This window comes from Pan troglodytes, chromosome X (assembly GCF_028858775.2).
Source record: "Pan troglodytes isolate AG18354 chromosome X, NHGRI_mPanTro3-v2.0_pri, whole genome shotgun sequence".
Taxonomy (NCBI): domain Eukaryota; kingdom Metazoa; phylum Chordata; class Mammalia; order Primates; family Hominidae; genus Pan; species Pan troglodytes.
Window position 1 is genome coordinate 56,159,609 of NC_072421.2, and position 25,350 is coordinate 56,184,958.

The 25,350-nt window shown below is 38.2% G+C and overlaps 1 protein-coding gene and 1 pseudogene across 1 annotated transcript in view; both read left to right on the forward strand.

Annotated features, from left to right (window-relative positions):
* The window catches only part of KLF8 (KLF transcription factor 8), a 381,472-nt gene that overhangs the window by 207,954 nt on the left and 148,168 nt on the right, over positions 1-25,350 (forward strand). The gene's annotated exons all lie outside the window — the stretch shown is intronic.
* LOC134809284 (aspartate aminotransferase, mitochondrial-like) overlaps positions 1-25,350 on the forward strand; it is a 251,345-nt pseudogene that overhangs the window by 162,161 nt on the left and 63,834 nt on the right.

The following is a 25,350-nucleotide window of genomic DNA, read 5'->3' on the forward strand; positions in this document are numbered from 1 at the left end:
TCTCTATTAATTTAAAAAAAGAAGGGAAAAAAAGTAGAACTCTCCAAGCCATGAAATACCTTGTAAGAACCAGAGACTTTGATATAACAGTCCTAACACATTTCAGTACAAGTAACTATCCTCCCATTTCAACTTCCCCCTTATATACATTTGAACCTGCTCATGAACATTAGCATGCTCCTTTTTGAAATCAAATCTATTCAACAAACATTCCCTGAGCATCTGCTCTATTGCAAGGCTTGTGCTGAGTGCTGAGCAGGAGATGCAAGTGCCTTAGACAAAATTGAGGTTTTGTATTCACTGAATTTTTGCATTCTGTGACAAAAGCATGATCCTGTCCTCTTATAGAATATATAGTCTACCCTGGCTGCTCTATTGTGCTCTATCATCTCTGGGGGAAAAAAAAAACAGAAAGAACCTCAGTTTGCCATTGATTTCAGCTTATTCCTCAATCAGAACTGTTCATTAGGAACAGTGAAACAATTATTCTACATTCTTATTAAATATGCTACTTTCAGATACTCATATGTAAAATGTTAAATTGTTCTGAAGCAAGACAACTGCGGGACCAACACATTGGATCATGTTTTTGATTAACTGTCTTTTAGTGTTTCTTCAAATTCATTTATCTTTAACTGTTTAATCTAATCCTTGTGTCAGTGTGGGGCAGCAGTGAAGTCAGACTGCCTAAATTTAAGTGCTAACCTCTGCACTTCTGTTTTAGTCCATTGAGCTGCTAGGACAAAGTACCATAGACTGGGTGGCTTATAAACAACAGAAATTTATTTCTCATGGTTCTGGAGGCTGGGAAGTCTAAAATCAGGGTGCCAGAATATTGGATTTCTGGTGAGGGCCCACTTCCTGGTCCTGGTATGGCAGAAGGGGCAAGCGACCTCTCTAAGGCCTCTTTTATAAGGGTGCTAATTCCATTCCGTGAGGGCAGAGCCCTCATGAAATAATCACCTCCCAAATTTTCTACCTCCTAATGCCATCAGCTTGGGACTTAGGATTTCAACATATGAATGAGGACAGGAAGGGGGGACAAAAATCAGACTATAGCAATTCCTAATTGTATGACCTCAGACAGTTAACATTTCTCATACTCAGTTTACCTACCCCACAGGGCTGTTGTGAGTTGCAGAGGAGCTAATGTGTGTGTATATATATAAAGCACTTAATACAATATCTGGCACCTATTGCTCAATATAAGTCAGCTATTACTGTTTATATGCGCTATGAGAATGGAGTTGGTGAATTCCATTAGGCCATAAACAACTCAGAAAGTCAGATAAACCTTAAATGGTCTGAAATAGAAGTTATAAATACTTATCATTACTATTTGTATTATTCTTAAGTACATTTTATGTATCGATTTCTAAGGCCCTCACAGTCTTATTTTCACTTGTTTACTACAATATTTGTATGAGATAGGTAGCGTGGAGATTCTGACCTGAGTTAACTGAGGCCTAAAGAGACTAGATGATTTGTTTAGGGTCACACTTGAAAGCCTAAGTCTCCTAACTCTTAATTTCAAATCCTTCCACTAGATTTTAGATTTTCACTAAAATCTCTTAGTTTTTAGTGCAAATGTTATTGTAATTTAATCATCAATAAACTATGATGGAAAAACTTCTTCTGGGTGATAAAATTTTGCCAATAATAATGTTCTTCCTTCTGGTTACATAACGCAAGCTTTTTCTGAAGCAGTATACAGCTCTGCTGGTCTGAAGTTTCTAATTTAGATTGTTTTTGATTGTATTTATATATTCATTTGTTGTATATATGTATATTTCAGTCACAAACTTTATATAGTTCACATAGGCTCATAGTTGGGAGGAGGAAGGGCAGGATGTAGGAAGTCTCAAATAGGAGGAAATTCCTGGAGAAGGTGTAGATAGAGAGAATGTTGTATGTAACTCTGTTTTGCAGGACCCAGGATAGCTTTTCTTAAATCTGTGAGGGATTCTCTTATCTGAGCCATGGAATCAAAAGTATTTGTCATAGTTTGAAGAGAGGAGGCCTGTATGTGAAAGACAGAAGGAAGAGAAGTTAAAGAGACTGATCTACTTCCCACAGAGCCTTCTTTCCTCCTACTGGGGTCCGCTTTGACAGAAGAGAGCTTTTATTTCCTTTGCTAAAGTGGGAAAAGGAGGAAGAGGGTCATGGTGGGAGAATGAAAAGGTTGCCTCTGTCTTTGCTGCCTGATCCCCAAAGAGCCTAATGGGAGAGCTGAGGAGGCATCCCAGGGGAGGCCAGCTGAAGCAAGCTGGCTGTGACAGAGCAATCATCACACCAGGTTCCACTTATTATTATTTTTTGAGACAGAGTCTCCTTCTGTCACCCAGGCTGGAGTGCAGTGGCGTGATCTTGGCTCATTGCAACCTCCGCCTTCTGGGTTCAAGCGATTCTCCCGTCTCAGCCTCCCAAGTAGCTGGGACTAGAGGCGCATGCCACCATGCCTGGCTACTTTTTGTTTTTAGTAGAGATGAGGTTTCACCATATTGGCCAGGCTGGTCTCGAACTCCTGACCTCATGATCCACCCGCCTCTGCCTCCCAAAGTGCTAGGATTACAGGTGTGAGCCACCGTGCCTGGCCTATTTTTAGTGATTTAAAAAAAACTTTGGGTTTTGGGGTTGTTTTGTTGTTGTTTTAACGTAGTCTAGTTTCTGTAGGCTGACTAGTTTCTCAGTTACAGAAGGGGCTGACTTCTCCAGTGTGCCTGCAAGCAGAAGAATGGGTTGTGCAAGTTTAGGTCTGGATCTGCATAAGGTAGGAGCCATAAGGTAGTACCCAAGTACTCTTTGGGTACTAGAAAATTTGGAAGTCCACGTAGTTGATGGTTACTCCATTTCAGCCCTTTTACACTAGCGGAGGGTGTTTAGAAAGGCTATATATGTATATTATCTCTTAGTTTTTAGTTTAAAAGTATCTTTGGAAACTTTACTTTTAACTAATCTGGAATCTACAATGTAAGTCCCACAGTATGCTTGCAGTGCAAATAGAGCTCCAAAACTAGTCTTTTAGTCTCCTACTTTTTTTCCAACCCAACTTACCTAAGCTCTTCCGATGTGGGAATTCTGGATGCCACCACTGCCTTGTCTCCTTTTTCTTATGCCACCCAATCCGAACCCTGATGCTAATAGTGCCCAGCTTTAGGTAGAATGTCCAGGGACTTCAAGCTACAGCCCTCTTGAAGGCTTAGGATTTCATTTTTCAGCTTTGGTAATACAGGACATTTTCCTTGAGTTTTTTCGACTTTTAAACAAACACTATTTCCCACTATTCAGCTGACCTTTGTGCAGTGGCTAAGCTCTCCCTTAAGGAAGAGACCATTCCAGGCAGCTGGCCAGGTGTCCAACTATTTGTCTGTGCTCTTGGTTCCTGCATGAAGGGCTCAAAAGAGGAATGAAAGAGAAAAATGTCCCCAGCCTGAATGGCTTTACCCCATTTCCTCCATTTATACCAGCTCTCCAGAAATTCCCATGGTCTCTTAGGCCTTGGGATGAGTGTTATTGCTAGCTCCAGAAACATGCTTTTGGTCATCCCTTCCTGCTGCCACTCACTCACCCACCACCTAGGGCCTTTCCCTCTTCTTTTGTATGAAGGTGAGAGAAAAAGAGAATATGCCCCACCTCCTCCCCTTTGAGGCTCAAGGAAGCATAAATTCTGGGTTTTAGAGGGCATGTTTCCAAGTGAGGGTGAGAGTTTGACCTTTTTCATTCTTTCTCAAGGAATCCTGCTAGCTTCTGAGCAGGGTGACTGTAGCATGCCCTGGACCTAAAGAAAACACTAAATTCCGGGCCGAACACAGTGGCTCACGCCTGTAATCCCAGCACTTTTGGAGGCCAAGGTGGGCAGATCACGAGGTCAGGAGATTGAGACCATCCTGGCTAACACGGTGAAACCCCGTCTCTACTGAAAATACAAAAAATTAGCCGGACGTGGTGGCGGGCACCTGTAGTCCCTGCTACTCGGGAGGCTGAGGCAGGAGAATGGCGTGAACCAGGGAGGTGGAGCTTGCAGTGAGCCGAGATCACACCACTGCACTCCAGCCTGGGCAATAGAGCGAGACTCCGTCTCAAAAAAAAAAAAAAGAAAAAGGAAAACACTAAATTCAGACACCACACACATAAGGCTTCCTGCCTATGACTGTGAAAGGGATAATCAAGAAAGGAAAAGATAAAGGGCAAAGGAAGGAGAAAGGATGGAGAGAAGGGCTGGAAAGGAAGAGGTTGGAGAAAGAATAGCCTGCAGTTAGAGAAAAGGGAGAAAAGTGAAGAAAGGGGAGAGGAAAGAGAACGTTTCTGAGTGGGCAGGACTGACTTGTCTATTGGCATTATTTATTGCTTTTGGACTTATATCCTGACTCCTTTAGTTTTCACGTGGCTGTAATTTTATCAGACTGCCCTGAAAGCTCAGTTCTTCTGACCCGGAAATTCTTTTCCCAAAGACAGAGAAGAATTGTGATTTATCTTTTCATGTTTCTGCCTTCTTCAGCTTTTTCTTTAGCATCCCAGTAGGATGATTCTTGGAGAAACCATGTTGGCTGAACTTTAGATTCAAATAAAGGCTACTTGCCACAGCCAGGGCCTGATGGTTTTCATTATTGCCACAGTACCTATGTAAGTTTGATGTGACTCATCATATACTTCAGAAAGTAGTTGATAGTCCTTAGTAACTATGGTCATAAATAGAAAGGTCCTTATTTGAAGGAAACACTCCTACTTAATCCCAGGAAAAATCATTTCCAACTGTGTGTGTGTCTTTATTGTGCAAACCCTTGCACTTAGTAGATACTCAATAAACATTTATGGAATCAGTATCTACATCTGCAAAAATTGGGTGATAGTTTTTTCTCTGAACATGTTTTGAGTAAAATTTCATAATTTTTGTTACCATTAAGGTTGCCATTGCTTGATTATTCTCTACTCCTTATTAACTGAAATGATAATAAAGCCATAAAGGTTTATGAAACGCTCACTAGGACATTAATAAAATTTGTTTTGTGCCCTGCCTTGTGGTATGGGCTGTGGGAGGGGTGAAAAAGAATACTCAATGACAGTTAATGGTCTATTTGAGGAGGTAAGACTGACATATATGAAAAAAACAAAATGTGAACAAATTATACTTGGAAGTCAACATGCCAAAGTGAAAAAGTTTGGGAATGTGCCAAATCTGGATTCCAATCATGGCCCCACTACTTATCAGCTGAGTATCTTTGGATGAGTGATTTAACCTTTTTCAGCATCTGTTTATTCCTCTGTCAAAATGATGCTACCATAAAAATGGGAAATAAATGACATACAATATGTAAAATATATGATACTTGGTATGCATTCAATTATACTGATGATAGTATTAATAATACTGTTCTGATACTTTTGTACAAACCTACTTTAAAGAGAGATGAAGGAGTTTTTTCTGCTCTATGATAGTGGAACATTTCTAATGACTTCATGTGTTATTTTTTAATTAAAATATTAAGTACTTTTAAATAAGGGGGAGAAAAATTGAGGTTTATTATTGAAATTTTTCATTTGAGCTTCCTGCTTTAAGCCCTATTCACATGATAAATTTCTGTGTACCTATGCTTTCTTTTTCTTTTAATGTTACTCCCTGGAGTTGAACTTGCTTTATATATATATTTCATTTTTAATAGAAACGGGGTTTCACTATATTGCCTAGGCTGGTCTTGAACTCCTGGGCTCAAGTGATCCTTCTGCCGAGGCCTCCCAAATTGCTGGGACTACAGCTGTGAGCCACCATGCCCAGCCTTAACTTGGTTTTAAGACCTCTGATTTGCCTTGCCTCAATTACCTCCTTTCTTATTTTCTTTCCTTTGGTGACTCTCATACTCTGTTCTCCTAATTCTCCCCCTTTTCCACTCCCTGCCCACCCTGAAAGACACACACACACACAATAAGTGGGTGGAGTAAGAAGTCAACGGAGTTGGATATAAGCATTCCTGCTTTTCTGACATCTCCAGTGTCTTGGAGAACAAGGATTCTAGAATGAGGGCTCCTCATTATGCTTCCTTTCAACATTTTTTCTCTGTGTTACTTAAGCTTTCACCCCAAGCGTGTTTGACAGAGAGCCAGTGCATTCCCCTTACTTTTTACAAAAATAAAAAAAGAAAGAAAAAGAAAGAAAGAAAAAGAAAGAAGAAAGAAAGAAGAAAGAAAGAAAGAAAGAAAAAAAGAAAGAAAGAAAAGAAAGAAAGAAAGTTACTGATCTTAGTAGACCAAAAAGCTAAACTTATGAAAGTCTCAATTCTGGGCACAAGCCTGAGATAACCTCTAAACTCTTTAAGGTTGTAATTTATCTAGACATTGGATGAAATAAGAGGACTTGGGCAGAGGGCACTAATAGAAGCATAAGAGAAAGTTTGGTTAAAGGAAGGGATTGATAAAAGGGATTATTTCTAAGAAGAGTGGTGAGGTTTCACTCATTAAGGAAGGAAACATTTTATAAATAAGTTATTAACTTTATAAGTAAGTATAAAGCCTTGTTTCTATATTTATTCTCCATATAATATTTTACAAAAGTGGCATCCAATTTAGCTGACCCCTTCTCAGACATTTCTGAAATCTACCTAACTCTAAGATGGGATACTGTGACTATTTCCACAAATAGATGCTGAACTAAAGAATTATTTTTCCAGGGCATTAATGACATTTTGGTAGAAAATAGTCTTTGGTCAAATGACATCGTGGGACAGTAATAATAAATTTAATGAAGCATGTCCTATGTGACAGGCACTGGTCCAGCACTTCACATTTTAAACCATTATGATATACATTTTACAAGTGAGGAGACTGAGGCCAGAAAAGTTAAGTAACTCCCTTCCTGCTAGCTCAGCGTACTTCCTAGGGTTTGGGGAATGATGAGGTGAGAGTATGCATATAAAGCACCCACAGTGCCTGGTACTTATTATTTACAGTACATTGTAGTTATTTTTATAATAGTCATTGATTTTGTTTTTGTAGTTTTGTGATTAATGGTAACTCAGAAATAGGACTTAAAGCAGGAAGCTCAAAACAAATGAAATGTAGGCTTTGCTCTACATTTTTGTTTCTCCCTAATGCTTTTTACACTCATGCTATAAAATTACATTTGTTTATTGCCTACATTTCCCCACTAGGATGCAGGCTTAATGAAGGCAGGGATGTGTACCTGTTTTGTTCATTGAGGTATCCAAAGTGCCTAAAACAAAGCTTCACATATATTAGAACCTCAGTCAGGTTTTGTTGAGTAAATAAATTGCCCAAGGTCGTACAACTTGGGAATAACAGAGTCTAGATTTGCATGCAAACAAACTGGCTTCAGTGACCAGTCTCTTAACTGCTAGTCTATACTATGTCTCTACCTGAAGTACATGAATTGTTTATCAATTTCTGATGCCATATAAAACATGATGCTTTTCATTCACAGCTGCCTTTATAAACCGTAGGCAATTGTGGCCTATAGAGAGAGAAGTCAATGGAGTCTTCTGCATCATTGCCAAGGGATTTTTCTGGGAGAATTCCCAGTCTGTATCAAGTCTCTGTGGGCTCAGTTTAGCCCAGCTTATGTATACTATGGTCATTCTGGGTAAAGAAGGGTGATGTCATAAAAACTTGTGCATTGTCTTTTAAGTCTTGGCTATGGCTAAACCCAGAGAAAATGATTTTTTTTAATGTCACTGTGACCTTTTGGTGTTCATTTCTTTCACATTCTCATTCCCATTTCCTGAGTCACAAGAAGAACTCTCTTAATGAAGATCAAAAGTCAGAGGAAGCTCAATTGTAGATTTCATTCAGAAATGAAAATGCACTACAAAACCTCTTCAGAAGCCTCTTTCTACACTGAGTTGATTTTAGGCTAACAGTCAAGTGGGCAGGCTTGATTCAGATGACAGCTTAAAGAGCCCTCGTGTCTGAGTCACTTCAGTGTCTGCACCAGTTTTCCAGTTTTTGCCTTCATTACATTAGTATGGATTAGGGTATGATCAGCAATACTTTTTCCACCTGCACTTTTAAGAAGTGTAAAACGTGGGTGGTGGTACTTTTAAATTAGAAGAACAGATGTAGCAGACATGACATCTTTTTCTTTCACTCCTCCATCCTCATAGCCTAGAGACATCAGATGCAATCCTTTCTCATTTGCCTAACCTCTGAAAACAACTTCTCAGTGTCTTTCTTAGACTAAGGGGTGCCTCTCAGAGGAAGACAGAAACAGCTATTCATATGAAAATGTCTAGAGTCCTGGGGAGTGTAATGTGTCTGTCCTATACTAAAGATGGAATAGATACCTTGACTTTATTTTTAAAATGGCAACTAGACAAGAGGATTCCATGTGTTCCAATCTACATGTAACAGGGCATGGATAATGTAGCCTGCTCCCTCCAACAGGTTATGAGGCCTTCAAGTCACATTTGCATTCCCTATCATTGTCTGGCATCTTTTCTAGTGGTCGGCTATTGTTTCTTATGAGAAGGTATTTCCCTGGACTATGGTATCTTTCTGTCTGCATCACTGCCAGTAGTTAGGCCTTAAGTAAGTACCTTTTCTCCTTACAGAATATCCATTACTCTAATTGTAAATCTGGAGAAAATATACTGTAACAGGGATAGCTCAAATCTAGTTTATGGGGAAGAGTGTAGAATAGAAATACATAACGGGTTTAGGGTGTGATATACTCTCTGGCACTTACCAGTGCAGTGTTATTACTTGCATAGGATGCTTAACTTCTCTGAACCTCAGCTATATCATGTGAAAATGGAAAAATAATTTGTACTTCCTAGAATTTGGGGAATGATGAGATGAGAGTATGCATATAAAGCACCCACAGTGCCTGGTACTTATTATTTACAATAAATTGTAGTGATTTTTATAATAGTCATTGATTTTGTTTTTGTAGTTTTGTGATTAATGGTAACTCAGAAAACACTAAAATCATGTAGACTTAATATGCTTGTAGGAAAGACATGAGAACTGCTTGTCTTCATCCATTCATCTTAACTTGTCCCAGTCTTAACCTAGCCAAAGCATGACTCAGCGTTACAATGGCTATCACCAACCTTTTCCACCCAGACTTCCCCATTTCAGTAACCTGCAGCTTTTCCTTTCAGTTGATAAGACCAAAAACATTAGATTCATCATTGTGTCCATATATAATAACAAAATCAGCAAATACTATTGGCTCTAACCTTAAAAAACAGAATATCCTAAATCCAATCACTTCTGTTCACCTCCAGTCTACCATTCCTGATCCAAGCTACCACCATCTCTCTTTTAGAATATCATAATAGCCTCTTAACTAATCACTCCTCGTCTATCCTTGCCCCTAACAATTTATTCTAACACATCAGCTAGAGTGATTTTGTTTTAACCTAACTTAGATCAGATCACACCTCCACTCAGATCCCTCCAGTGGCTTCCCATATTATTCAAACTGAAAGCCAAAGTACTATACCTGACATAAAAGAATCTGCATGATTTGGGTCCTGCTCCCTCTCTGACCCCATCTCCTACTCCCTGTTTCCACTCACTCACTCTATTCAATTCAGAGCAACTTTGCACTTGTCATTTTTTCTGCTTGGAATTCTCTTCCCTCCAATATTTATATGGCTCACTTTCTGTCTCTTTTTCTTTTTCTTTCTTTCTTTTTTTTTTTTTTTTTGAGGCGAAGTCTCGCTCTTGTACCCAGGCTGGAGTGCAATGGCACGATCTCGGCTCACTGCAACCTCCACCTCCCCAGTTTAAGTGATTCTCCTGCCTCAGCCTCCTGAGTAGCTGGGATTACAGGCGCCTGCCACCACGCCTGGCTAATTTTTGTATTTTCAGTAGAGACGGTGTTTCACCATGTTGGCTAGGCTGGTCTCGACCTCCTGACCTCAGGTGATCTACCCGCCTCGGCCTCCCAAAGTGCTGGGATTACAGATGTGAGCCACCATGCCTGGCCTACATGGCTCACTTTCTTAATTTTTCAGGCCTCCATTCAAATAGTGCCTCCCAGAGAGACCTGTGTAAAACAGCAACACACTTCCCAGCACTCTCCATCCCTGTTACTCACTCTTAGTTTCTCTGACATATTATATATTGTTTATTGTCCATTTTCCCTAACTAAAATTTAGCTCTATAAGGCATATTGTTTTGTTTATCAACGTATCCCTAGTACTGAACAAATGAAAAATTTGCTGTGTGTCTCTTATGTTTTAAACACTGTAGCACTACAGATAAAACATGAACTCCAGCCTCCACTACAGATAAAACATGAGCTCCAGTGCTAAAACGTAAGCCAATCACAGTCGCTTATGCCTATAATCCCAGCAATTTGAGGTGGGAGGATTCCTTGAGCCCAGGAGTTTGAGACCAGTCTAGGCAACATGGTGAGACCCTGTCTTTACAAAAATAAAAAAAATAATAATAACCAGGCATGATGGTGTGTGCCTGTAGTCCCAGCTACTTGGGAGGCTGAGGCTGAAGGATCACTTGAGCTCAAGAGGTTGAGGCTGCAGTGAGCTGTGATCAGGCCCTTACCTTCCAGCCTGGGTGACAGAGCAAGGGCCCTGTATCAAAACAAAAACAAAAACTACTTTAAATGAAGGCTTGTTGGTAATCATTTCACAATGTGTATATATATCAAAATATCATGTTATATACCTTAAAATGTACAATTTATTTCAATAAAGATGGAAAATAATTATTTCATGGAACCTTGCTAAAGCAAACAATAAATTGAGTATCTACAAAGTGTCTATGTTGGCCCTCCAGAAAGAAAAAAAACAGATAAGGGCCAACAAAGAAATAATATAACTATACAATTCCCATTATGCTCAATGCTATACTAAAGGTCTTTGCCAGGTACTGATAGATTAGAATAGGGAGCTTGATGGCATGAAGGATGACAGTGTCATCAGGAGGGTAATGCTTGAGCTAGAATTTGAGCAGAATTTTGAAGGATGAACATTCAGTAAGCAACTGAGGGGTGAAGGGTGGTGGTAAGAGTGGTTCATTGAGAAAGCATTCCAGATGAAGGGAAGAGCAAGTAAAATAACAAGGATATTTAAAAGAGTATAGCAACAGATGGAGAGAAACTTAGGATAGAGTGAATAGGAAGAGCATGTGAAACATACAAAATTCCATTCACTGGAGAGGAGCTCTGATAGACTGAAAGAACTCATGATGCTTTTGAAAATTATTTGAATCATATCCTTTAGGCCTGGTTTATGTTCCTGGGGTCAGTTTATCTTCTACTTTAGGTAAGGAACAGAACAATAACAAACATACTTTAGTATCAATCCTTAGTTCAGCTCACCAGCTTTGGGTAAAATTTTGAATATATCCTTTCGCCAGAGCTTTGGCAGAAAAATCTATTACTTAATTACTTTAGAATACCTTTGCTTGTCAACAAGAGACCATTTTATGCCCCAACTCCCAACCTCAATAGAAAAAAAGTAGAAAATAAAGAAGTATTTCCATATTTGACATAATATAGGAAGGTTTCTCTTTAAATAAATGGCTTAGCATTTATCTGTTTGACTGTTTACTTCAGAGCTGCTTTTAAAGGTTTTGCACCCATCTATAAGTCAGATACTCCCATGTAATGTACCAAATGGGATCAAAACTGAGTCAGTTTTCTAACACTGCATTCAGTCTAGATTAGAAAAAGTTTCTTAAATTGGCAAATTAGATCATAAGAACAAAGCAAAACAAACAAAAAACCCACAGTGTAGTTGGTGTGCAAATGTAGCTGATGAGATTTGGATTGAGTGTCATATTGTGAGGTGTTATGAACTTCTCAAAACATCATTTCTGTGAACACATGAAAATTGAGTGTCTGCAATGTGCAAAAAAGTGTAATCAGGGAGAGAGAGAGAAAAATTACTAGTCATGTACTTTAAAAATCTTACACCAGGTTACACTTTGGGGTGGGATAAATGGAGTGCCACTGGTAGAGTTGAGCAGTGTAGATGATTCACCTTCCTACACCATCTAGATCTAATCAGTTGCAAAATGAAAATGTCTTTAAATCTCTGTTATATCTGAAAAAAATGGCAGAAAGGAGACAGGACTAAATTGCACCTCCCACTTGGACAGACAGAACAGGGTGTGGAGACTCACATCATGAACTTTCACTCAAAGAACTACTGCAGGAATAGACCAGAAAAGCTGAGAGAATCTACAGACCCTTTGAAGGAAGAGGATTACTCCTGCAGGACCCGGAAGATAGCCCAAATACTGTGAGTGCCTAAACTGGGAAAGTGGGAAAGGGGGATTGTCCACTCCCGAGCACACACTCTCACTGGGGAACCTGAAGGTCCAGATCGCAGGAGAAGGATATGACCTTAACTGGATCTGAGACAATTTAGAGAGCTGAGCGAAATACAGGGGTAGAGGAAACAGTAGGAAAAGCCCTGTGAGCCATCTGGGTCCCTGGGGAAGCCAGATCTGACTTGTCTCACAGGGGTCCTGTGGGAGGGCTGCCAGAGGAACTGGGGAAAGACCAAAGGGAAAAGGAAACCTCCAGCTAAACTTTGTAACCACTTGAACCAAACGTGAAGTCTCCCGGCCAAAACTCGAGGGAGGGCATAAATCCAGTGCGCAGACTCAACAGGCAAAAAGATGCAAAAGCCATGCTTTCTTTCTCAGCTGGCAGGCTGGTAGCCTGGGACAAGTTCTCAGCCCTGCTCACTCACTGCCTGGAAACAAACTTGGTGCTGTCAGGGTGGGGCACGGTGGGAGTGAGACTGGCCTTTTGGGTTGCATGGGAGCTGGGTAAGGCCTGTAACTTCTAGCTTTCCCCTACTTCCCTAACAACCTGCATGACATAGCAGAGCAGCCATAACTCTCCTGGGAGCATTACTCCATTGACATGGGTACCATACCCCCAACCTCCCAACCCCTACAGCAGCCTCAGCAAGCCAGGCCCAAGGAGAGTCTGAGCTCAGACATGCCTAACCCACCCCAGTAGCTGAAGACAAAGGCCATATTATCTTGGGAGTTCTAAGGCCTCGCCAACCTCCTGATTCTCCTGATTCTCCCCTATACTACCACAGCTAATGGTCTCTTGAAATCCTCACCTCCTGGCAGGAGGCCAACCAGCACAAACCTTGTGCATCAAACAACTGCGACTAAGGGCACTCACAGAGTCCATTTCACTCTCCCGCCACCTCACTGCCAGTCTCACTGGAGACTGAGAGAACTGAAGATGGTTCACATCAAAGCACTCTGTGCAGACAGCCCCCAGTACCAGACCAGAACCTGGTAGCCCTGCTGAGTGGCTAGATCCAGAAGAGAAACAACATTCATTACAGTTTGGCTCTCAGGAAGCCACATCCTTAAGAAAATCAGGAGAGTACTACATCAAGGGAGCACCCCGTGGTACAAACAATCTGAACTGCAGCCTTCAGCCCGAGATCTTCCCTCTGACATAGCCTACCCAAATGAGATGGAACCAGAAAAACAATTCTGGTAATATGACAAAACCAGGTTCTTTAACACCCCCCTACTGCCAGTTACACTAACTCACCAGCAATGGATCCAAGCCAAGAAAAAAATCCCTGAATTGCTGGCAAAAGAATTCAGACTGTCAATTATTAAGCTAATCAAGGAAGCACCAGAGAAAAATGAAGTCCAAACTTTAAAATTTTTTAAAAAGAAATACAAGATATGAGGGAAGAAATCTTCTGTGAAATAGATAGCATAAATAAAAAACAATCACAACTTTAAAAAATAAAGAACACAGAGAAATGCGAAATGTACTGGAAAGTCTCACCAATAGAATTGAACAAACAGAAAAAAGAACTTCAGTGCTCAAACACAAGGTTTTCAAAGTAACCTAACCAGCAAAGACAAAGAGAAAAGAATTTCAAAAATGTGCAAAGCCTCCAAGAAGTTTGGGATTATGTTAAATGACCAAACCTAAGAATAAGAAAGTGGAAATCTAAATGTTAGGAAAACATATTTGAAGGAATAATCAAGAAAAATTTCCCTGGCCTTGCTAGAGATCTAGACATCCAAATACAAGAAGCTAAAAGAACACCTGGGAAATTTATTACAAAAAGATTATTGCCTAGGCACATAGTCATCAGCTTATCTAAAGTCAAGATGAAGAAAAGAATCTTAAGAGCTGTAAGGCAAAAGCACCAGGTAACCTATTAAAGAAACCTATCAGATTAATAGCAGATTTCTCAGCAGAAACCTTACAAGCTAGAAGGAGTTGGGGCCCTATCTTCAGCCTCCTTAAACAAAACAATTATCACCCAAGAATTTTGTATCCAGTGAAAATAAGCTTCATAAATGAAGGAAAGATACAGTCTTTTTCAGACAAACAAATGCTGAGAGAATTCACCACTACTAAGCCAGCGGTACAAGAACTGCTAAAAGGAGCTCTAAAATTTGAAACAAATCCTGGAAATACATCAAAACAGAACCTCTTTAAAGCATGAATCTTGTAGGACCATAAACAAAATACAATTAAAAAAAAGGTATTCAGGCACAAATAGCATGATAAATGGAATACTACCTCACATCTCAATACTAAAGTTGAATGTAAATGGCCTAAATCCTCTATTAAAAAATGCAGAATTGCAGAATAGATAAGAATTCAACAACCAAGTATCTGCTGCCTTGAAGAGACTCACCTAGCACATAAGGACACACATAAACTTAAGGTAAAAGGGTGGAAGAAGATATTCCATGCAAATGGACACAGAAAGCAAGCAGGATTAGCTATTCTTATATCAGAAAAAACAAACTTTAATAAAGCAACAGCAGTTAAAAGAGACAAAGAGGGATATTATATAATGATAAAAGAGCTTGTCCAACAGGAAAATATCGCAATCCTAAATATATATGCACCTAACACTGGAGCTTTCAAATTTATAAAACAGTTACAACTAGACCTATGAAATGACAGATGGCAACACAATAATAGTGGGGGACTTCAATACTCTACTGACAGCACCAGACAGGTCAAGAAGACAGAAAGTCAACAAAGAAACAATGGATTTAAACTATGCCCTACAACAATGGACTTAACAGACATTTACAGAACATTCTATCCAGCAACCATAGAATATTCATTCTATTCATCAGTGCATGGAACTTTCTCCAAGATAGATGATATGATACGCCATAAAATAAGTCTCATTAAATTTAAGAAAACTGAAATTACATCAAGTACTCTCTTAGACCACAGTGGAATAAAATTGGAAATCAACCCCAAAGGAACCTTCAAAACCATGAAAATACATGGAAATTAAATAACCTGCTCCTGAACGATCATTGGATCAACAATGAAATGAAGACGCAAATACAAAAATTCTTTGAATTGAATGATAATATTGACACAACCTATCACAACCTCTGGGAAACAGCAAAAGAAGTGATAAGAGGAAAGTTCATAGCCTTAAATCCCTACATAAAAAAATCTGAAAGAGCACAAATGGATAATCTGAGGTCACACTTCAAGAAATTAGAGAAATAAGAACAAAACTTAAACCCAGCAGAAGAGAAGAAAGAAAAACAAAACTCAAACCCAGAAGAAGAAAAGAAATAACAAAGATCAGAGCAGAACTAAATGAAATTGAAACAAAAAAATACAAAAGATAAATGAAACAAAAAGCTGGTTATTTGAAAAGATAAATAAAACTGATAGACTGTTAGGAGGGTTAACCAAGAAAAGAAGAGAGAAGATCCAAATAACATTAATTAGAAATGAAATGGGAGATATTACAACCAGCATCATAGAAATATGAAAGATCATTCAAGGCTACTATGAACACCTTTACACATATAAACTAGAAAACTTAGAGGACATGGATAAATTCCTGGAAATATATAACCCTCCTAGCTTAAATTAGGAAGAATTAGAGACCCTGAACAGAAAAATAACAAGCAGTGAGATTGAAATGGTAATTTAAAAAATGGCCAACAAAACCAGTCCAGGACCAGATGGATTCATAGCTGAATTCTATCAGACATTCAAGGAAGAATTGGTACTGATCCTTTTGACACTATGCCACAAAACAGAGAAAGAGCAAATCCTCCCTAAATCATTCCATGAAGCCAGTAACAACCTAATACCAAAACCAGAAAAGGACATAACAAAAAAAGAAAACTACAGACTGATGTCTCTGATGAACATAGATGCAAATATCCTTAACAAAATACTAGCTAACTGAATCCAACAGCATATCAAAGAGATAATCTGTCATGATTAAGTGGGTTTCATTCCAGGGATGCAGGGATGGTTTAACTTATGCAAGTAAATAAATTTGATACACCACGTAAACAGAATTAAAAACAAAAATCACATGATCTTCTCAATAGATACAGAAAAACATTTTACAATTCCAGCATTCCTTTAAGATTAAAACCCTCAGCAAAATCAGCATTCAAGGGACATGCCTCAATGTAATAAAGTCCACCTATGACAAACCCACAGCCAACATAATACTGCAAGGGGAAAAGTTGAAAGCATTCCCTCTGAGAACTGGAAGAAGACAAGGATGCCCACTCTCACCACTTTTATTCAACATAGTGCTGGAAGTCCTAGCCAGAGCAATCAGACAGGAGAAAGAAATAAAAGGAATCCAAATTGGTAAAGAGGAAATCAAACTATAACTGTTTTCTGATGATATGATTGTATACCTAGAAAACCCTAAAGACTCGTCCAAATAGCTCCTAGAACTGATAAATGAATTTAGAAAAGTTTCAGGATACTAAATTAATGTACACAAATTAGTAGCTCTGCTATACACCAACAGTGATCGAGCTGAGAATTAAATCAAGAACTGAACCCCTTTTACAATATCTGCAAAAAAAAAAAATATACTTAGGAATATACCTAACCAAGGAGGTGAAAGACCTCTACAAGAAAACTACAAAACACTGTTGAAATAAATCACAGATGACACAGACACATGGAAACACATCTCATGCTCGTGGATGGGTAGAATCAATATTGTGAAAATGACCATACTGCTAAAAGCAGTCTACATATTCAATGCAATTCCCATAAAAAATGCCACCACTATTCTTCACAGAACTAGAAAAAACAATCCTAAAATTCATATGGAACCAAAAAAAAAATTTTGCATAGCCAAAGTAAAACTAAGCAAAAGAACAAATCTGGAGGCATCACATTACCTGACTTCAAACTATCCTATAAGGCCATAGTCATCAAAACAGCATGGTACTGGTATAAAAATGGCCACATGGACCAATGGGACAGAAAGGAGAACCCAGAAATAAACCCAAATACTTACAGCCAACTGATCTTCAACAAAGCAAACAAAAACAAAGTAGAGAAAGGACACCCTATTCAACAAATGGTGCTGAGATAATTGGCAAGCCACATCTAGGAGACTATATCCTCATCTCTCACCTTATACAAAAATCAAATCACGATGGATCAATAACTTAAATGTAAGACCTGAAACTATAAACATTCTAGAAGATAACACTGGAAAAACCCTTCTAGATATTGGCTTGGGCAAAGACTTCATGACCAAGAACCCAAAAGCAAATGCAACAAAAACAAGGATAAATAGGTGGAACTTCACTAAAGAACTTCTGAAAAGCAAAAAGAACAGTCAGCAGATTAAACAGACAAACTACAGAGTGGGAGAAAATCTTCACAATTTATACATCTGACAAGACTAATATCCAGAATCTACAAGGGACTCAAACAAATTAGCAGGAAAAAAAGAAAGAAAGAAAGAAAAAAAAATCCCATCAAAAAGTGGGCTAAGGACATGAATAGACAATTCTCAAAAGAAGATGTACAAATAGCCGGCAAACATATGAAAAAATTCTCAGCATCACTAATGATCAGAGAAGTGCAAATCAAAACCACAATGCAATACCACCTTACTCCCACAGTGCAATAAAAATAAAAATCAATACCACCAAGGCCTCACAAAACAATATCATTAAAAAGTCAGGAAACAACAGGTGCTGGAGACGATGTGGAGAAATAGGAACACTTTTACACTGTTGGTGGGACTGTAAACTAGTTCAACCCTTGTGGAAGTCAGTGTGGCGATTCCTCAGGGATCTAGAATTAGAAATACCATTTGACCCAGCCATCCCATTACTGGTTATATACCCAAAGGACTATAAATCATGCTGCTATAAAGACACATGCACACGTATGTTTATTGCAGCACTATTCACAATAGCAAAGACTTGGAACCAACCCAAATGTCCAACAATCATAGAATGGATTAAGAAAATGTGGCACATATACACCATGGAATACTATGCAGCCATAAAATATGTTGAGTTCATGTCCTTTGTAGGGACATGGATGGAATTGAAATAATCATTCTCAGTAAACTATCGCAAGAACAAAAAACCAAACACCTCATATTCTCACTCATAGGTGGGAATTGAACAATGAGAACACATGGACACAGGAAGGGGAACATCACACTCTGGGGACTGTTGTGGGGTGGGGGAGGGGGAAGGGATAGCTTTAGGAGATATACCTAATGCTAAATGACAAGTTAATGGGTGCAGCACACCAGCATGGCACATGTATACATATGTAACTAATCTGCACAATGTGCGCATGTACCCTAAAACTTAAAGTATAAAAATAATAAAATAAAAACAATACAATTCTGTGGAAATTCAGCAACCTGCTACTGAATGACTTTCAGGTAAACAATGAAATTAAAGCAGAAATCAAGAAATTCTTTGAAACTAGTGAAAACAAATAACATACCAGAATCTCTTGGATACAGCAGTGTTAAGAGGAATGTTTATACCACTAAATGCCCACATCAAAATGTTAGAAAGATTTTAAATTAACAACCTAACATCACACATAGGAGAACTAGAAAAACAAACAGAGAGCCAAATCATGAGTGAACTCCCATTCACAGTTGCTTCAAAGAGAATAAAATACCTAGGAATCCAACTTACAAGGGATGTGAAGGACCTCTTCAAGGAGAACTACAAACCACTGCTCAAGGAAATAAAAGAGGATACAAACAAATGGAAGAACATTCCATGCTCATGGGTAGGAAGAATCAATATCGTGAAAATGGCCATACTGCCCAAGGTAATTTACAGATTCAATGCCATCCCCATCAAGCTACCAATGCCGTTCTTCACAGAATTGGAAAAAACGACTTTAAAGTAAGTCCATATAGAACCAAAAAAGAGCCCACATTGCCAAGTCAATCCTAAGCCAAAAGAACAAAGCTGGAGGCATCACGCTACCTGACTTCAAACTATACTACAAGGCTACAGTAACCAAAACAGCATGGTACTGGTACCAAAACAGAGATATAGATCAATGGAACAGAACAGAGCCCTCAGAAATAACGCCGCATATCTACAACTATCTGATCTTTGACAAACCTGACAAAAACAAGAAATGGGGAAATGATTCCCTATTTAACAAATGGTGCTGGGAAAACTGGCTAGCCATATGTAGAAAGCTGAAACTGGATCCCTTCCTTACATCTTATACAAAAATCAATTCAAGATGGATTAAAGACTTAAACGTTAGACCTAAAACCATAAAAACCCTAGAAGAAAACCTAGGCATTACCATTCAGGACATAGGCATGGGAAGGACTTCATGTCTAAAACACCAAAAGCAATGGCAACAAAAGCCAAAATTGACAAATGGGATCTAATTAAACTCAAGAGCTTCTGCACAGCAAAAGAAACTACCATCAGAGTGAACAGGCAACCTACAAAATGGGAGAAAATTTTCGCAACCTACTCATCCGACAAAGAGCTAATATCCAGAATCTACAATGAACTCAAACAAATTTACAAGAAAAAAACAAACAACCCCATCAAAAAGTGGACGAAGGACATGAACAGACACTTCTCAAAAGAAGACATTTATGCAGCCAAAAAATACATGAAAAAATGCTCATCATCACTGGCCATCAGAGAAATGCAAATCAAAACCACAATGAGATACCATCTCACACCAGTTAGAATGGCGATCATTAAAAAGTCAGGAAACAACAGGTGCTGGAGAGGATGTGGAGAAATAGGAACACTTTTACACTGTTGGTGGGACTGGAAACTAGTTCAACCATTGTGGAAGTCAGTGTGGTGATTCCTCAAGGATCTAGAACTAGAAATACCATTGGACCCAGCCATGCCATTACTGGGTATATACCCAAAGGACTATAAATCATGCTGCTATAAAGACACATGCACACGTATGTTTATTGTGGCATTATTCACAATAGCAAAGACTTGGAACCAACCCAAATGTCCAACAATGATAGACTGGATTAAGAAAATGTGGCACATATACACCATGGAATACTATGCAGCCATAAAAAATGATGAGTTCATGTCCTTTGTAGGGACATGGATGAAATTGGAAATCATCATTCTCAGTAAACTATCGCAAGAACAAAAAACCAAACAATGCATATTCTCACTCATAGGCGGGAATTGAACAATGAGATCACATGGACACAGGAAGGGGAACATCACACTCTGAGGACTGTTGGGTCGGGGGAGGGGGGAGGGATAGCATTGGGAGATATACCTAATGCTAGATGATGAGTTAATGGGTGCAGCACACCTGCATGGCACATGTATACATATGTAACTAACCTGCACAATGTGCACATGTACCCTAAAACTTAAACTATAATAATAAAAGAAAAAAGAAAAAAAGAAACAAAAAAAAAGAAAAAAGAAAAACAAGTAGAAACCAATCCCAATGCTACCATACCAAAAGAAATAACCAAACTAGGTTTTAAAATGAGTGAAATTGAGATGTGAAAAAACCATACAGAAGATCAACAAAACTAAAATTTAGCTCTTTGAAGGAATGAATAAGATTGGTAGACTGCTAGATAGACTAATCAAGATAAAAAAGAGAATATATGAAAAAACACAACCAGAAATGACAAAGTGGCCATTACCACTGACCCCACAGAAATACAAAAAAAAAAAAAAAAAACCCTCAGAGACTATTATGAGCACCTCTATGCACACAAACTGGATGACCTTCTAAGATTGAAACAGGAAGGAATTGATACCCTAAACAGACCAATAAAAAGCTTTGAAATTAATCAGTAATAAAAAGTGTACAAACCAGAAAATGCCTTGGGCCAGATGAAATCACAGCTGAATTTTACCAGATGTTTAAAGGGATGGTGCCAATCCTACTGAAACTATTTCAAAAATGGAGAAGGAAGGACTCCTCCCTAACTCATTTTATGAGGCCAGCATCATTCTGATACCAAAACATGGCACAGACAGAACAAAAAAAGAAAACTTCAGGCTAATATCACTAATGAACATTGATGCAAAACTCCTCAACAAAGTACTAGCAAACCAAATCCAGCAGCTACATCACAAAGCTCATCCACCATAATCAAGGCCTTATTTCAGAGATGCAAGGTTGGTTAAACATACACAAATCAATATATGTGATTCATCACATCAACGGAACTAAAAACAAAAACCACATGATCATCTCAATAGATGCAAAAAAGGCTTTCAATAAAATTCAACATCCCTTCATGTTGAAAACCTCAACGAATTAGGCATTGAAGGAAGATACCTCAAAAAAATAAGAGCCATCTCTGACAGACCCACAGCCAACATCATACTGAATGGGCAAAAGCTGGAAACATTCTCCTTGAGAATCTGAAAAAGACAAGTATGCCAATTCTCACCATTTCCATTCAAAATAGTATGGGAAGTGCTAACCAGAGCAATAAGGCAAGAAAAAGAGAAAAAAGTGCATCCAAATATGAACAGAAGAAATCAAACTATCTCTTTTCATAGATAATATGACTTTACACCTAGAAAAGCCCATAGTCTCAGCCCAAAAGCCCCTACGTCTTATAAACAACTTCAGGAAGGTTTTAGCATACAAAATCAGTGTACAACAGCATTTCTACACACCAAAAACACCCAAGCTGAGAGCCAAATCAAAAATACAGTCCCATTCATAACAGCCTAAGAAACCTGGGAAAACAGCTAACTAGGGATGTGAAAGAAATTTTGTACAAAGAAAATTACAAAACGCTGCTGAAAGAAATCAGCAACAAGACAAACAAATGGAAAAACATTCCATGCTCGTGGATAGGAAGAATCAATATTGTTAATGTGGCCATACTGCAAAGCAATTTACAAATACAATGCTATTCCTATCAAACTACCAACAATATTTTTCACATACTTAGAAAAATCTCTTTGAAAATTCATATGAAACCAGAAAAGAGCTCGAACAGCCAAAACAATGCTAAGCAAAAGAACACAGCTAGAGGCATCACAATACCTGATTTCAAAGTATATTACAAGACGACACTAACCAAAATAGCATGGTGCTGGTGCAAAAAACAAACACATAGACTAATGGAACAGAATGGAGAACCCAGAAATAAAATAGCACACTTACAACCATCTGATCTTCAACAAAGTGGAGTAAAACAAGCAATGGGTAAAGGATTCCCTATTCAATAAATGGTGCTGTGATTGAAATTGGACCTCTTCCTTTCACCATACACAAAAATTAACTCAAGATGGATTAAGACTTGAATGTAAAACCTAAAACTATAAACACCCTAAAAGAAAACCTAGGAAGTGCTGTTCTGTACATAGGACATGGAAAAAATTTCATGACAAAGATTCCAAAAACAATACCAAGAAAAGCAAAAACAGGCAAATGGGACCTAATTAAACTAAAGAGCTTCTGCACAGCAAAATAAACTATCAACAAAGTAAACAGGCGACCTACAAAATGGGAGAATACATTTGCAAATTATGCATCTGACAAAGGCCTAATATCCATAATCTTTAAGGAACTTAAATTAACTGGCAAAACACTAAGAACCATGTTAAAAAAATGGGCAGAGGACATGAACAGACACTTCTCAAAAGAAGACATATATGCAGCCAACAAACATTTCTAATCATTAGAGAAATACAAATCAAAACCACGAATAGATGCCATCTCATACCACTCAGAATGACTTTTATTAAGAAGTCAAAAAATAACTGTTGCCAGCAAGATTGTGGTGAAAAGGTAATGCTTATACACTGCTAGTGGAAATGTAAATTAGTTCAGCCACTGTGGAAAGCAGTTTGGCTATTTCTCAAAGAACTTAAAACAGAGCTACCTTTCAACTCAGCAATCCCATTAATGGGTATATACCCAAAGGAATATAAATAATTCTACCATAAGGACACACACACTCGTATGTTCACTGAAGCACTATTCACAATAGCAAATACATGGAATCAACGTAGATGCCCATCTACAGTGGACTTGGTAAAGAAAACATGATACGTATGCACGATGGAATACTACATAGCCATAAAAAGGAACAAGGTCATGTACTTTGCAGCAACATGGATGGAGATGGCAGACATTATAAAAAGGTAATTAATGCAGGAACAGAATACCAAATAATGCATATTCTTTTATAAGTGACAGCTAAACATTGGAGTACACATGTACACAAAGAGGGGAATAGACACCAGGGCCTACTTGAGGGTGGATGGTGGGAAGAGGGTGAAGATCGAAAAACTGCTTATTGAGTACTATGTTTATTACCTGAGTGATGAAATAATCTGTACACCAAACCTTCATGACATGCAATTAACCCATATATGAAACCTGCACAAGTACTAGCTCCACATAAAATAAAAGGTGGAAAGAAAAAAATGAAAACGCTGCCCCTCCAGTAAAAAAAAAAAAAAGAAAAAGAAATGCTATACCAATTTCCATACCCACCAACTGTGCATGTGCATAAAACTTTCTTCATACTCTTGCCAACACAGGGTATTATCAACTTTTTTAAAAATTGACAATCTAAGTGGCTAAAAACATCTCATTATTGTTTACTTTGCATTTGTTAACAATTTTTTGGTTTTTGTAGTTTTTTTGAGATGGAGTCTCACTGTCACCCAGGCTGGATTGCAGTAGCACGATCTCTGCCTTCTGGGCTCAGGCAATCCTCACGCCTCAGCCTCCCAAGTAGCTGAGACCACAGGCGCATGCCCCTACACCAGGCTAATTTTTTTTATATTTTTAGTAGAGACAGGGTTTCACCATTTTGCTCAAGTTGCCCTTGAACTCCTGAGCTCAAGTGATCCGCTTTCCTTGGCCTCCCAATGTGCTGGGGTTACAGGCGTGAGCCACCATACCCGGCCAGCATTTGCTAACAGTTAATTAAAGTTAAGACTCAGGTCGTTTATATTTTCCTATGAATTTCCAATGTATATCCTTTGTTCATTTTTTTTTTGTGTGGGTAGAGAGTGGATTATATTGTATTAGGTAAGAATTTAACTTTGTTATTCCCAAATGAATAGCTGGTTTGCCAAGTGCAATCTAATTTATTTATAAATTAAAGATTATTTAATTTATTAAGTAATCTATTTTTTCTAATTAATTTTATATGCCACCACATTTATCAAATACAAATCCTCATATATGTGTCTATTTTTGAAATCTCTTATTTTCTTTAATCTGTTTGTTTAATCATATTTCATTAACACCCTGTTTTTGTATCTGTGAATTTATGGTATCTTTTTATGTTTGGAAGAGTAAAACTGTTCATATTTATGTTGAAATTACAGTTATACCTTAACTGGGGAAAACTGACATGGTATTAATACTTACTTACATAGTTTGAGGACAGAATCAAGCACAAGTGTATCCTTAATAAATAATATGTGGTGATGCCTTCACTACCACCTGGTGATGATACAAATGACCAAAGGTCTCACTTGAAATCCTGCTGTCATGCTGGAAATCAAGCCAAAAGTTATATGAACAAAAATTCAACTATTACCAAAACTTCACCTCTCATGAATGCTATGTTTTCAGCGAAGACAAATTGCTCACAAATTACACAATCTTGTGCAAATCAAGACTTCTGTGCCTTTTGCTTATGCTGTTTCCTCTGTCTAGAGTATCCCATCTTTTCTTTTCCCAGCAAGTTTCTATTTATCTATCAGAACTCACTCCATTCTGTCCCTTCTCTGTTATGATTTCTCTAATAGGCAATTATTTTTCGTGGAACCTATGAAGTAAACCATTAAACTATCTTTTCGTTTGTTATTTTTAACTATAGGATTTTATCCCTACCATTTCACTGAAATGGGCTTGTCAAGTTCACCAATAACCTCCAAGTTACTAAATCCAGTAGTAAAATTTCAGTCCTCATCTTACTCAAAATTATATGTAGCAAAAGATAGTTTTAGTCATTCATTTTCTTGGAAACAGTTTCTTTATGTTACTTCTAGCTTCCTATGCTCTCTTGGTTTTCCTCCTACCTCTCTGGCTCTGGTTTCTTTACTGAATCTTCCATATCTCATCCAACTCTAAACTTTGGAGTGATACAAGGATCAATC